General features: G+C 36.3%; 2 protein-coding genes across 3 annotated transcripts in view; both read right to left on the bottom strand.

The window, feature by feature from the left end:
- VWDE (von Willebrand factor D and EGF domains) overlaps positions 1–13,496 on the bottom strand; it is a 458,699-nt gene that overhangs the window by 168,651 nt on the left and 276,552 nt on the right. The gene's annotated exons all lie outside the window — the stretch shown is intronic.
- THSD7A (thrombospondin type 1 domain containing 7A) overlaps positions 1–13,496 on the bottom strand; it is a 263,208-nt gene that overhangs the window by 102,904 nt on the left and 146,808 nt on the right. The gene's annotated exons all lie outside the window — the stretch shown is intronic.

The raw sequence follows: 13,496 nt of genomic DNA, 5'->3' as shown, positions 1-13,496 counted from the left end.
GAAACTCCATCCTGTTTGTGGAAGAAGATACTCAAGAGTTTTTGAGAAAATCATTCTTTAATAATGGGCTTTCCCACCTACATGAAGCTCAATCTGGCACAGGACTATGGTACTGTCAAAATCAATAGATCAGTTTCTGTACCTTTGATAAAACATATAGACCCATTGATCCCCCAAAAACAAATTTAAGTGACTGGAGAAAAGATACATTCCTTTTGGTTTCTAACATGAGCAGTATTTGCAAATTGTTTTGTAGATGAAGTATCCTCCCCTCCCAAGTTCCCAATGTGACACCTCTGAGAGCAGAGTAAACCAACCTCTTCACACTCACTGTGACTGGGGCTGAGTTTAATTACAGATGCATATTGCCAGGGAGCATGCACAAAATTGCCACCACACAGTAGCTTTGGTGAGGAGGGAAGAGGTTTATTAATGATGTGCAACAGTCCATGGGCTTTGCATCCATTTCAAAACTTATTTGGGAGAAGTGTTACAAGAGAAAGGCTAATGTTTGTTACTCCTTATTTTCAGACATGAAGACTCAAACAGAATTGTACCATGTTACTAACTCCATTGCTTATTTATGATCCTTAACAAAAATAAAACAATAGAGTTAAAAGATGCCTCTCTTAAAATAGGTACTTGTAAAATAAAATTATTTAAAATTAAATATAAAACAAGGATGTTTTTAGGCTCCTGTAACCAGAACATAAATGTTACTAGGGAGACAAGCAAGAGGTAAAGTGAGTTACCTATTTATTTCCTTACTTGCTTATTAAAACCATGCACCACTTGCAGTACTACATAAACACCAACAAGGAACTGATACTGTAAATCACAACTACACAACCTCTTTTCTATTATGCATACTGTTAGAGGGCAGAGATAATTACAATTAGAAAAAGAAGAGTCACACAAGCAAATGAACTGCTATTTGTTCTTTTAACACTTGGTTTTCTTTGGGCAAGTTAGAGAAACAGTAAGAGCTAACTGGAAATGGCCACTATCAAGAGTTTTCCTTCATATTGCAGGCAGCAGAAGAATATGTATTGTACTCTAATCAAGTAAGGAAGGGAAAAAATCACTTTCTTCAAACTTTATTTTACCAGAAGAAACAAGCAGACTGATTCTAAAACAAAACATGGGAATTTGTTTGTCAAACAAAATAGTTTCTTCTGTGATTGGTACCTGATGCTACAGATTTGAACTCTGAAAAAAAACTTTTTTCATGTAACGCTCTCTGTACTTTTTCATGGATGTATGTGTCTTGTTTAATCATGGAGATGATTGGGGTGAATCTTTTCACAGGATATAAGGCAAATGGGCAAGTAACACAACAGAAAATAAAAACGGAAATTAAAATCCAGTGAATATATTCAAAGGACAATGCCCCAAGTTTTTTTGGCAGGGAAGAAGGAATTACACAAATTGAACTAAGGCTGTGGTTTGAGAAAGTACCATTTTAGAAAACAGATATAGTGGGAAATGAAGCTTAAGGTATAAAAGCACTTAAATGACACGATGGAGAGAGAAAGCATTCCCAAACAAAACAGAACAAAACAAAATAAAACATCACAGGATGAATAGTCCCTATTGCTATTAAGTCAATAATAAACCTATTCCTGGCCTCAAATACATAGATTAGACAAAAGAAGTAAAGAAAAAGGCAATGCTGTTTCTAAGGAGAACCTACAGAACATAATTACTGTTCAACCTCTTGTGAAGACATGTGGTCAAAAATTTGTGTCTACTCACGTTCTGCAGCCTCATTGTGCTTCTACAGCAATAAATAAAACTTAAATATCACTTAAGAATTAAAAATAGGAAGGTTGCACCTAGGGATTTCAAAGTAATTTATGGGATAATTAAGGCTAAAGACAGGGGAGAACAAAGGTTAACACATAAGCCTGGAGAAAATCACACCATTGTACCTGTGTACAAATGAGCAAGTTGTGCAGTTGAAAAAACTCTCTTCAGTCAAAAATAAGCTTTAAAAGATGTGAAAAAGTTCGATTAGTCATGAGAAAAAAAAAAAAAAAAACAAACCAACAACTTTCTGAGATATCCTAAAGATATACTAGAGAATGAATAATACTTATACAACTTTAAAAATCAGGAAAGAGTGATTATATATGCCAATGACCTGGATGAGTGTTTATAATTTCAGTCTCAAAAGTTGTCTTTTTAGTGGTGTGGAAAGGTCATGGAAGAGACCACTGGAATTTCCTCCTCTGGAAATTCAACTAGACAAGAAATGGGTTTTTCTGATAAATTTTTGCAATAGATAAAACCATGCATACTGCATTCATGAGGCCAAATGCATGACAGTACAACTGATCTCTAAATTCATGCAAGTTGAATGGAAAAAATGTGCAGGTTTTAAACTAGGCTGTAGGACTCTGCTGGATGAACATACTCCTTACATAACTCATACAGCTAAGAGATATTCTGCTTTTGCTGGTGTTTTTTTTCATATCAGACTAAATTATCAATTAGAAAGAAATAATAAGAAAAGATGAAGAGCAGCATCAGAATGGCTGGGAGGTTCTAACTATTAACTAGCTAATAGTTCATGCAGTAGGAAAACTGCCTTGGCAGTAGCAAATAAAGGGCAAAAATGGAAAGACAGCAAGTAGTCAGTCACACCACCCCAAGGTTTGCTCTGGTTTTCCAGCAAATTATGGCTTACAGATTTTAGAACACAAGCTGAATATTTTCACTGAAGAGTTTATAGTGTTCACCTCCATGAACGAATATAAATGCCTTCTAAAACTAGATAAGATTTTGGTATGTACATCATCTTGGAAACAGAAAGTTAAACACCTTTTTTACTGACAAATAACTGTAGATAGCTATTTTTGCATTAAAAGTGCTCAGCTAATTTAATTTTCTGACTTGCACAACTGTATTTGTTCTCTGTGGCATTTTGACTTAGACACTCCTATAGGATCTTTCCTTGACTGTCTCTTTGTCAGGTCCAAGAGCCCTCTTTCACTTGGTCTTGTTTTATTTAAACACAATTATACCCCACAACAATAAATCCTTTCTACTCTATGTGCAACATTGAGAAAACTGGTCTGGATTTGAGGACTGTTCAATATTCATGCTGAGGACACTCCTAAAATATCTGTACATTGCTATATCTTGACAATCTATAAGTTAATGAATATGGGAGTCACAAACACAAGGTATTAAGGAGACACCATTTCAAAGTTTGATTTTGTGTTTTTCTTGATGCACTGCTTTTCATGCTCAAATGTAATGGAGCAACAACGTGAGGTTTGTAATTTAAATCTAAAATTGTACAGTGAAGGACATGTCTTTTACAATAAATTAAATTAATTCACTCAGTACTGATATTTAACAAGAACTGCTATTCATTTTTAAAATTATAATGTAAAGTAATGGAGATCAACTGGCAAGGTTAATGCAAACTAGTCTCCTCAATAATTTTGGTCTGCATTATTTTGCCTCTATTCCTTTACCATTATCAACATTAAACTTTGGTTTTCCCATTATCCATATTCAGCTTTGATTTTCATTAATGAAATTTTCAGTTATTATTCCTTACTTCATTCACTATATTAATTCTCCCAGAACCCTGATATAGTTGTTTTTTCTCTAGCTGATTTTCCATTTGATTACATACAGAGACTTCCATTATTCTGAAATGAATAACATGGCTACGGTTCAGGAGATTGATGCCAATATAAACTCTTGGCACTCAGGAGGAACAAAATGAAATTTTTCATTTTTTAAAATTGAAAACTTTGATTTTTTAAATCCTGGTTGGCTATTTGATGCAGTAGTGGCTTATGTCCACAGGGTCTTTGCTCCTGTCACTCTAGAGTTTTTTGCAGGTGTCCCTACAGATCTGCCCAGTTGCTCCAGTCCTGGCATGACTGACCTCCCCTCGCTTCTGCTAAGGGAAGCAGCCACTCCCATATCAGAGAGCTCAGCACAGCTGGCATTAGTAAGAGAAACTCAACAGACATCTAAACTGCTGGACATTATACACAAAGCCTAGGGAAAATGGCATTCTTCCTCCTCTTGGCTCTCTCATACTAAACTAGTGCCACAGTAATAAGATATTCTATAGATGTTCTATATTCCCACCTTTCTGGAAGAAACTTCATTATTCTTTTTGCAGTTCCACTTGCATTCTCCAAAGCAAAACCCCAACAACACAATCCAATTATATTTTGAACAAAGACTGACTGAATGAATTAAAAACTTTAGAGGACTGCAGAAGATGCAATCAAAAACTAGGCTATCTGCCTGGAAGAAACACACACTGAATATAATAAGAGGAGGTTCAGCAGTTCAGCAGAAAAAGGTAGCTGCTTCTGAAGGTTTCAGATCAAAGGGCAATCAACATTCTAAGAAAATCCAAAATGCTTTAATAGGTTTTTAAAAAGCTTCATCTAAATACTAAGGAAAAAGACCAAGGACTACCTGGAAGATTAAAAAAAAAATACAAAACCAAAACCAAACAACATAAAACACAGTAGGTTCCCTCAGAGCAGAATAATTTAACCATTTCCTAGCCACAAAGTCCCTGCATACCATCAGGCATCTCCCACAATCATCACATCATCACAAACCATAAGATTTTCTCTTGAATTCTTGCTGATCTCATGAAAAATTACTTCATTGAATACCACTAGACAAATAGTTTCCAACCTTTACCACCAGCCACAAGATGAGAACTGCTGACATACAAGCCCATTTCACCAAACAAACTCATCTGCAGAATCACTTGGAACAATAACTAATTACTTGCAGAACACCAAAACTACATGCTAGTGTAGCACTTGAAAACCAAAACTACACAAATACATAAAACCAGGCTTGTAAAAGCTGCCATTTTTACCTGAAGAAAATACTAAAACTAGAGGAATCTTTTGGAAAAGAGTCAGAAAGTGAATTTGTGTTTGAAAATAGCAATTGTAAATCACACTAAAACAAGCCACAAGGCTGGGCAGCATCCTTGCAAGACTACCTACAGCCATGCATGAACACTGGCCCAACTCCCAAGGAATCCTTAAGGTAAAAAAATAATTTAAAGCAGGAACTGAGCACAAGCATATTTAACTTTCCCAGTGGAGAGAATATCAGCAGCTTGCTTAGAATTTTCTTAAATCTCAGTAAATTGCTACCAGACTAGAGACTATAAGGAACAGTATCCAAAGACCACATCTGCTTCTCATGATTATAACCTTACAGTGAAGGAAGTAAAATCTGTAAAATCTGTACCACATCACTCATTACTTCATATCTTAGAAAAGCTACAGCTTAAACTGCTGGGAAATCTGATGACCCATGGGCAGAGCCACAGCCTAGATGCTCATACCTATAACAGAACAACCTCACAGAAATAACCTGGTTAGGTCAGAAGGTCAAATCAGCCTTTGAAATATAGGGGCCCCTGTGTGCAGTTTTCTACTGCAACTCTGAATGATGACACTCATGGACAGGAAGCCTGAGGAAACACAGAATTACTCATGCTGAATATTAATCCTTTGTGCTATCTGGAATGAAATTCAGATATTAATATTGCATGGGGAGCATCTTCTTCTTGCTCTTATTTGTCCATTATGGAACCTTAAGAGTTATTCAGTATGAGTAAGAGGGATTTTGGAGTCACGAGTAAAAAAATCAAGCACAGTGCCCTGATGTGCTGCAACAAGCTGTTTATATTCCATGCATGGTTCTCCTCAGACTTCATACAGCTTGTTGAATGCATTAACCTGTGAAGTAAAATAATCAAATTAACTCTATTCTTGGACCACATGTATAGCTGGATTTTGAGAGAGACTGTGATAAGTATTTGGCCTAAAGAAAAAAGGTGTGTTTTCCCATAAAAAACCCAAATTTTAAAAAACTCTATTTACTGTGCAGCTACTAGACAGCAGGAATGATAATAGAGTGATTTAAATCTAGAGCTTAGATAACCCCCATGAGTTACTCTGAAGACATAAATTGCCATTTGTAAAGTTTAGTCATCCTTAAGATGTTCAGTTTATGGCTGGCAACAACTTGTTTATTTAAGCAAGTCAGTGAAAATACAGTGCCTGTATTTTCCCTGTTAGAAAATTACATAGTTCCCATTCATTTTCCATAAAGTTGCACTGTTTAGTATTGGTCATCTTGTACATTGTTCTGAGAAACTGTTAGTACCTCCTGGTATAATGGGCCATTATAATCACACAGACAATGAATCCACTGCTATTCATTTACAATTCCAATACTGTCCACCTATGTGTTTTTCACAAGACAATTTTCCCATGATCCTTTCACGAGTTTAACTAATTCTGACAAACAATTTTGAAATAAACAAAACCATTCAGGCTTTCTACACTACAGGAGAAGACAGAGACTACATACAACTACTGTGTCAAGAAAAAAATACATTGGCTAATGCAGGCAAAGCAACAAGGGGTGCTACTATACCCAAACAAGTGTCAACAACAGCTGATGTGGGGCTGATACCATGAGTGCCTGAGGAGACAAGAAAGCAAAGGTATTCACTGAGAGTGCTATCTTTCACAGTCCAGTGATAGTGACATTCAGGTACATCTCATGTTACAGATAATTATGAAATTGGCAGTGCTGGTTATTTGACAAGAATCTACAGATATGAGTTATTAAAGCTTTAGGGAGGAATTCCCCTTTGTCAGTGGGAATTTTCATTGCATAGCATTAATTGGAATTTACTTTGACCCAAAATAACAGCAAGATTCACAGGGTTATCAGCAAACCAACAAAAAAAACCCCCAAAATGCCAAACTTAGTGAATAAAAATGTACAATATTAATGTAAAGATATACAGAAATATATTATTGAAAATTATTTTACTACTTTTTGCTGTGTTTCAGGCATTAGTTTAGATTTGGCCCCTGCATTTAAGCTGAAATTTTGCAGTATTACTGGCTCCATCAAATTTTCAAGCATTTGAAAAAATGTGGTCAGTATTAGGAAGTGAGCCACATATTTTATCTCCAGTGGGACTGCTGAAAGATGGACAGTGAAACAGCCAATCCTGCTGTTCTGGAGAGTTGAGATTCTGTGTGGGAGTCCTGTGCATTTCCACCCTGAGGGACAATATGTCCCAGGAGGATGCTCATTTCAAGTGCTCCTGTACCATAACTTCATTAAGCTGATTGACAAAACAAGGATATATTCTAAGTCCCAGACTACACTTAGCAGTTTCATAAATAAACTGATCAAAACCAAAACACATGGGACTCTTTTGGAGATTATGATATAATACCAATATAGAAATTCCAAAATTTAGAAGGATACTCCTGGATTAACATTTATTTATTTTGTCACAGAGGTCAATTAACATTAACTGACAAGAAAAGATGCATAAAAGTACAGTGTAGGAGAATCTTCATTTAAGATCTCAATGCCTAATTCAATTCACGACTGTGCAACATAATCTCTTACTAGATTGAAGCTAAAAATTCAACACTGCATTCATTCAAGGAAATAATTTATTCATTCATAGGATTTATCGCCACAAGAGATTATCAGAACATGGAGTACAACCCTCATTACATTATAGTCTATTATATTTTGCTAAGGAAGACAATTGCAGGTATTTGAATAAAAACTATATACGAGAAAGGCACCCAGTCTTGATGCTTTGCACAGAAATGTATGAATGTCATACATCTAGAAGACAGAACATCCTGTTCACTGTATGAAAGGAGTTAAAATAAGGTATGGAAAATAGGAATCATTCAAAATAGGAATCGTTCATTGCTGTTTCAATTATTCAGCATGGTGTGTACGTTTCCATCTCAAATCTAGATTTGGACATGGTATGTCAAATGTGTAGCAATACTGACAAGACACTGTCAAAACAGAAGCCTCAGGAAGATAATGGAGCAGGTACTTAGAATAGAAAGGAACACCCGTCAAATAATATTAAGCATATCCACAGAAATTACTGTCTCCACCAAAATCACATTAAAAAACTACAGGATGCTTCTACTTTCAAATTCATGGAAATTCTAAAGGCACAGCAGAAAATGACTGGAAAGCAGTATGTTTGCATCGCATTTCTCTAATAATAGTTTACATTTTTATTATCCCAATGCACCCAAAAATTTACCCTGTAGTTATCAAGAGGCTTTTCATTCAAGATTGCTTTCTTCTTCCCTGTTCTCCATTTGTTAACAGAATGTGCTCTAAATAATTCCAAATTAATGAATCAAGATGACTCTATATAGCACATTATCCTAAGTAGTGATATTTACAGGTGCTCTGTAAGTGAACCACTTATGCCTTTTAAATCCTCACAGTATGTTGAGCTGGGAGGCTTCCTCTAAAAACAGCAGTAGAGCTGCCTTTGCAGTAACATAAAAAACAGGGGCAGACCTACATGCACTCATCTGGTCCTCAGTGACAAACAGAATGTTGCTTATGCTCCTTCATCTCACAACCCACCCTCTGCATTGCTGTTTCCCTCACCTTCCTGCAGCCCATCTCCTTGAAGCCCTTAACCACTGCCACCTTCACACACATCCCCCTTCTGCCTGTTGCCTCATGGAGGAGCTCAGAGGAGTGCAGAGAATCCCTTTTAAGATTTTTTTTCTAAGCAAGGCATACATTACAGGATCCAACACACTGTGCTACTGTATGGTATGTATGTCTAAATCTTTTTTCTGTTTACTGACAGCACATTCCTCTGGGTGACTTGTCTGGTTTTCAAATCAATGGCATAAATAAAGCAACAGGCTTTTGATGGTTTGGCTTGGTTTTTTTATTTTCCTCCTTCACAGCTTATAGGAGTGAAAGTCCATAAAGGAATGCAGACATTTGTTTTATGATTTGGAATGGGAAAATTGGGTTAAGAGGTTTCAAGACCTGAAAAGGAAAACAAAGCTAAAATGCCATTCTAGAGAAGGAGATTCTCCCTCCTTGTTTTTCCTGACAATATCTTGAGTATTATTTGCTTATCAGGCTAAACACTCAATTGGCCATTCCCAAATTCCTTAGTTTCTGGCTAGACAGCTTAACACCTGTGGCCAGTAATGAATATCATGATTCAGCTTTAAGCAGACAGACACCTTTGTGAAGTAAGATGAAAAATGAAGCATTACATATGCCCAACATCAGCAAGACAAGTCAATAATTTTGGTCCTACTGTCATCTCTCATGTCTCAACTATAATATAGGAATAAATAGAAACTCAAACTCTCCAAAACTTGAAATTTCATAAAGCACTCCAACAAAAAATGAAAAACTTCTAAAAGAGCCAAATTTGTTAAAATATGTGGATATAATTTTCTAGATATTTAATGAATGCACAGAATCAGTGAGGAAGATGAAAAAAATTGAAAAAAAATCACTTTCTCAGGTGAACAGAGGTGAAACAAAGCAAAGATCATCATATGATCAAATGCATTGAAGCTAAGACAATGTGCTAAATAATTGGTTGGCAACTCTTCCAACCTAGTTATTCTGTGAATGTCTTAAATTTGTGATTCTTTTCTGCCCCTTCATTTTGTTCCATGATTGTAATTGCTCTGATTGTAAAAGCTCAGAATATTTATAAAATTCTACTGTTTTTTCTTGAATTCTCACTTCAGGTCATTTAGGTCACCAGTAATGTTCATCTTCACACACAGGTCTCTCTTCCACAGTGTTGCTGCCAAGAGAGTATTAACCAGGTTTGGGGACTGCAACCAGAGCTCGTGGGGTTGTATTCTCCTCCATTCTTCCCCCCATTCAGAGATGTTTTGGTCCCAGACTAAGCAAGATAGCAAGCTGTATCTAAATGATGTAGAAAAAGAAAGGAAATGGCACAGAAGTTTCTGGGATTTTTTTTTTTTTTTTTTTTAAGAGGCAGTTATACCCTTGAAGAACTGCTTTAACTACAGCCCCCTTTCCAGCCATTGGAGTTAAGTGACTCTTAGCAGTGACAGGCTGCCCCCACACTCATGAGCCAGCTTCAGGGGAACATGATGTGCTTTGTCACCAGATTTCAAAATCTCTGCTGAAGTGCACAGCCATACAGGTCAAGATGATACTCTAGTTCTATTCCATGTTCTTACTGTTGTTAATGTCCGTGGTTAAGTCCTTACAATTTTCCCAATCTAGTGAGGTCCCAAGAAAGCATTTCAGCAAAAAGGTTGCATGAATTAAAAACAAACCTACAAAATAAACCCCTTTTCTTAGACTTGTATAATTTGTACAAACCAGCTAAACTTTGCAACACAAAAATCTGTTCAGGAAGAAAAATGATGACAAAATGTTTGAGACACAACAGCAACAGAGTCTATATTATAACAGAAAATCATAGGCTTAACATGAGGCATGCTAATCACAACTTGTAACAGAAAAAACAGATTTGCAACTGTTTTGTTTCTCTGCATTGCCAGTTTGTTGTTCAACAGCTCTCTTTGGTAAACCCCAGTTTCACCAAAGAGGAAATATTTCAGACAAGCAAGTGTTGTCCCTTACACTAACAGCAGCACTGTCCAGATTTTGTTAGCTATCCAAAAAAGTAATTTTATAAGCGATTTCAATTACTGAATTTGCTTTTTCCTTCAACATTTCTATTTTTCAAATATTCTCAGTGCACCAGAATTTCAGACTGAGTGGAACATAAAGCAAACACAGGCCATGTAACACATTCATTATTGCAGAAGGAGCAATACAAAATCCAATATTTCATCCTTCACAGGAGACTATCTATTGTTCACTCGGCAATAAAGTATATAAATTAAACTTTGATTTTCTTGTTTCACTTCTTTTACCATGCCTGGTGTGCTGATATGTCAAGAGAATTTTAGCTTTTTGAAGTTTTGCTGACAGTGTTACAGAACCATTTTCTCTGTAGCATCCTTCTGAAAGTTGTTCTTTTTTAAAACCCTTTTTATAATATATCAATTTTGCTATCTCTGCAAAAAATATTACTTGCCTGAGGGTTTTTATTCTTCTTTCAGTCTTACTGCCAGGGGGCTGATTGTTTCTGATTGCTAAAGTCAAAACTCACTGAAAATGGACTATTTAAGCTGAAGAGGATTTCACATGAGAACGGCAGGTTTCCCAGTCACCTTACTTGTCTATATTTTTTAGTAACACTGTTACTATGTGATGGAGGTTACAAAATCATTTGAGCTGGATGCATTGACACCCTGGGCAGAAAAATAATTCTTTTGTTTCAGATTCTGGAATGGCAGTCATAGAATAAAGCATTTGATTGCTTAGTGAAGAGTGCAGCACAAAAGATGCAAATGGATATACAGGTAACATACACTGGTCTCTAAAAGCTTTGTTATCAGCATCAGAATTTCTCACATGAGTCATTTCACCAAACTTTATTGATTATACTATGCAACCAGAAAAGAAAATTCTGTATTAAAATTAATGTGAAGACTACTGGAAATCCTTTGTGCAATTAAAACATAAAACCTTACACATTAGACATAGAAATGCCCACTGCATGACTTGTAAACTTTTCAACTCTTGGAAGAATTGTTCCTATACTCTATTATCTATTGTTTCACTGCCTCAGGCAAGAGGATTTCATCCACTTCCCTGCACCCAACCTGAAATTGCACAAGACTCTGAGGTATCTGAATTTAAGACAGCGCTGGTGATCTAAGTGAATTCAAGAGTGAGTGTAAAGATGATGAGTAAAGTATGCCACTGACTTCCAACTATACTTTTACTTTTCAGAGCTTTGGCATGACTGTGTCATTCTTCCCTTTTTTATTCAATAATTTTATTAACCTTTCAAAAACTTAGGGATTTTGAAAAAGAGTGCCTAGCTGCTATCTGATAGCAACTGATGTATAATAAATTATTCCTTGTATTTAAAAGGTAATGATGTTCCTGGGCTAGGCACAGTGTGGCTTGCATGATGTGAGACTGGAAAAGGAAGGAGTAAAGGCAATATTTTGGTACCAGAAATGAGATTGTGCTGCAGCCAACACCTGGGACAGCCTGAGCTGCTGATTTAGAGGTTTCTTGTGAAGCCCTTCATCCAGGTGTGGATCAAAATTCTTAAAGAACTGAAGAAAACCAGACTTAGAAGAGACTGCAAAAAGACTAAACAGTCAGTCCCTCTGCCCTAATCAAGAGCTGGTCCAGGTGTGTCATCACCAACACATGCATTTTTCTAGCCTTTTCTTAAAAACCTTTGAAGATGAAGGTGCCACCCATGGCCCAGGCAGTTTTCACCAGAGTCTCACTATTCCCAGTGTTGAGAAGCCTAACCTCATTCAGCACTGCTGTGATTTTCCCATTACTGCTTTTCTAATACATCCATAATATAGAGAATAGATTGTTCCATTCTTCCTTGTGATGGATTGTTACACACTTATGGGCATTTCATTCACATCTGTCCCTCCTCCAACTAAACAACTCAAGCCTTTCAGTTCTTCCCTTAACCAAGGGAACTCATCATTTTCCTATTCCACTGCTGGATCACCTCTTGAAAGGAATTATACTAAAAAAAAAATGTTTTCTACACTTGGAAAAAATTATATTATTTGGCTCCTAATGGAAAAGGTGGAAGCAATTACATGTTCTGTGATAAATGTTTAACTGGCACAACAAAAACTCTAAACCAAAATACCTTGAAAGAAGTTCCTAAACATTAACATAGCAGGAATGACTCTCAGCCTCATTCAGCAGGATATCCTAGTCATTGCACAGTTGAAGTAAAATTGATTAATCAGGCATTCAACTAGAGGGCAGGAAATAGAATCACATTAAGAAAGGAAGACTAAACTGAAAGATTTTTGAGTTGAATAGAAACATTCTGGGGGATAGGAAAGAAATACATGAGCTAGCAAGAGAATGGCAGATAAATCAAAGATAATACAGTTTTAGAGATGCATCCAGAAGCCTGTGGAAAGAATTATCAAAATATCAGTGACTGACAGAACTTTCGAAAAGTAAAATAATGAATCAATGTATAAAAATAAATATCAGAAAAAACTCAGGGCAGACAACAGAGGTGCAGATGAGGAAGAAACAGAGGAGGGAGGAGGCACATGGAATAAACAGAGGTTTCACAGTCTCCCTTTCAGAAATTTTGCCACAGGGATCATGAAGGACAAACAATATTTCAAGCTCATGTATTTTTTGAAAGTATGCTAGAATGAGTAGCTGCTGCTTTCTCATGCATGCTTCTCTCTTGTTGTATACTTTTACTGTAAGTCTGTCTCAATCCAGTTTCCTGTAACATCAAGCAGTAACATCAATTATTTCAAAAATAATAGAGAACAAATGCCTGCCTGAACCTACAAATCTCTTTAAGCAATGAGAGGCTACAGACTAGCTCAGTTTAATAGGGTACGTGTGTGATCCTTAGTATGATCACCAGCACAATTTGCATGTTTCACGTCACAGAAAACACGGAGCTTGATGATGGATGTTCAACTGGAAATAGCATGAGCCCCATTCTGAGATTTGGGCTTGTGTAAAAGAATCCACTTGTGCATGTTTTACTTCAAACAGATAAAAATTAA

The sequence above is a fragment of the Erithacus rubecula genome (genome assembly GCF_903797595.1).
Source record: "Erithacus rubecula genome assembly, chromosome: 3".
NCBI lineage: Eukaryota > Metazoa > Chordata > Aves > Passeriformes > Muscicapidae > Erithacus > Erithacus rubecula.
The sequence above is the reverse complement of the archived record's forward strand: the minus strand, read 5'-3'. Positions and strand labels throughout refer to the sequence as shown.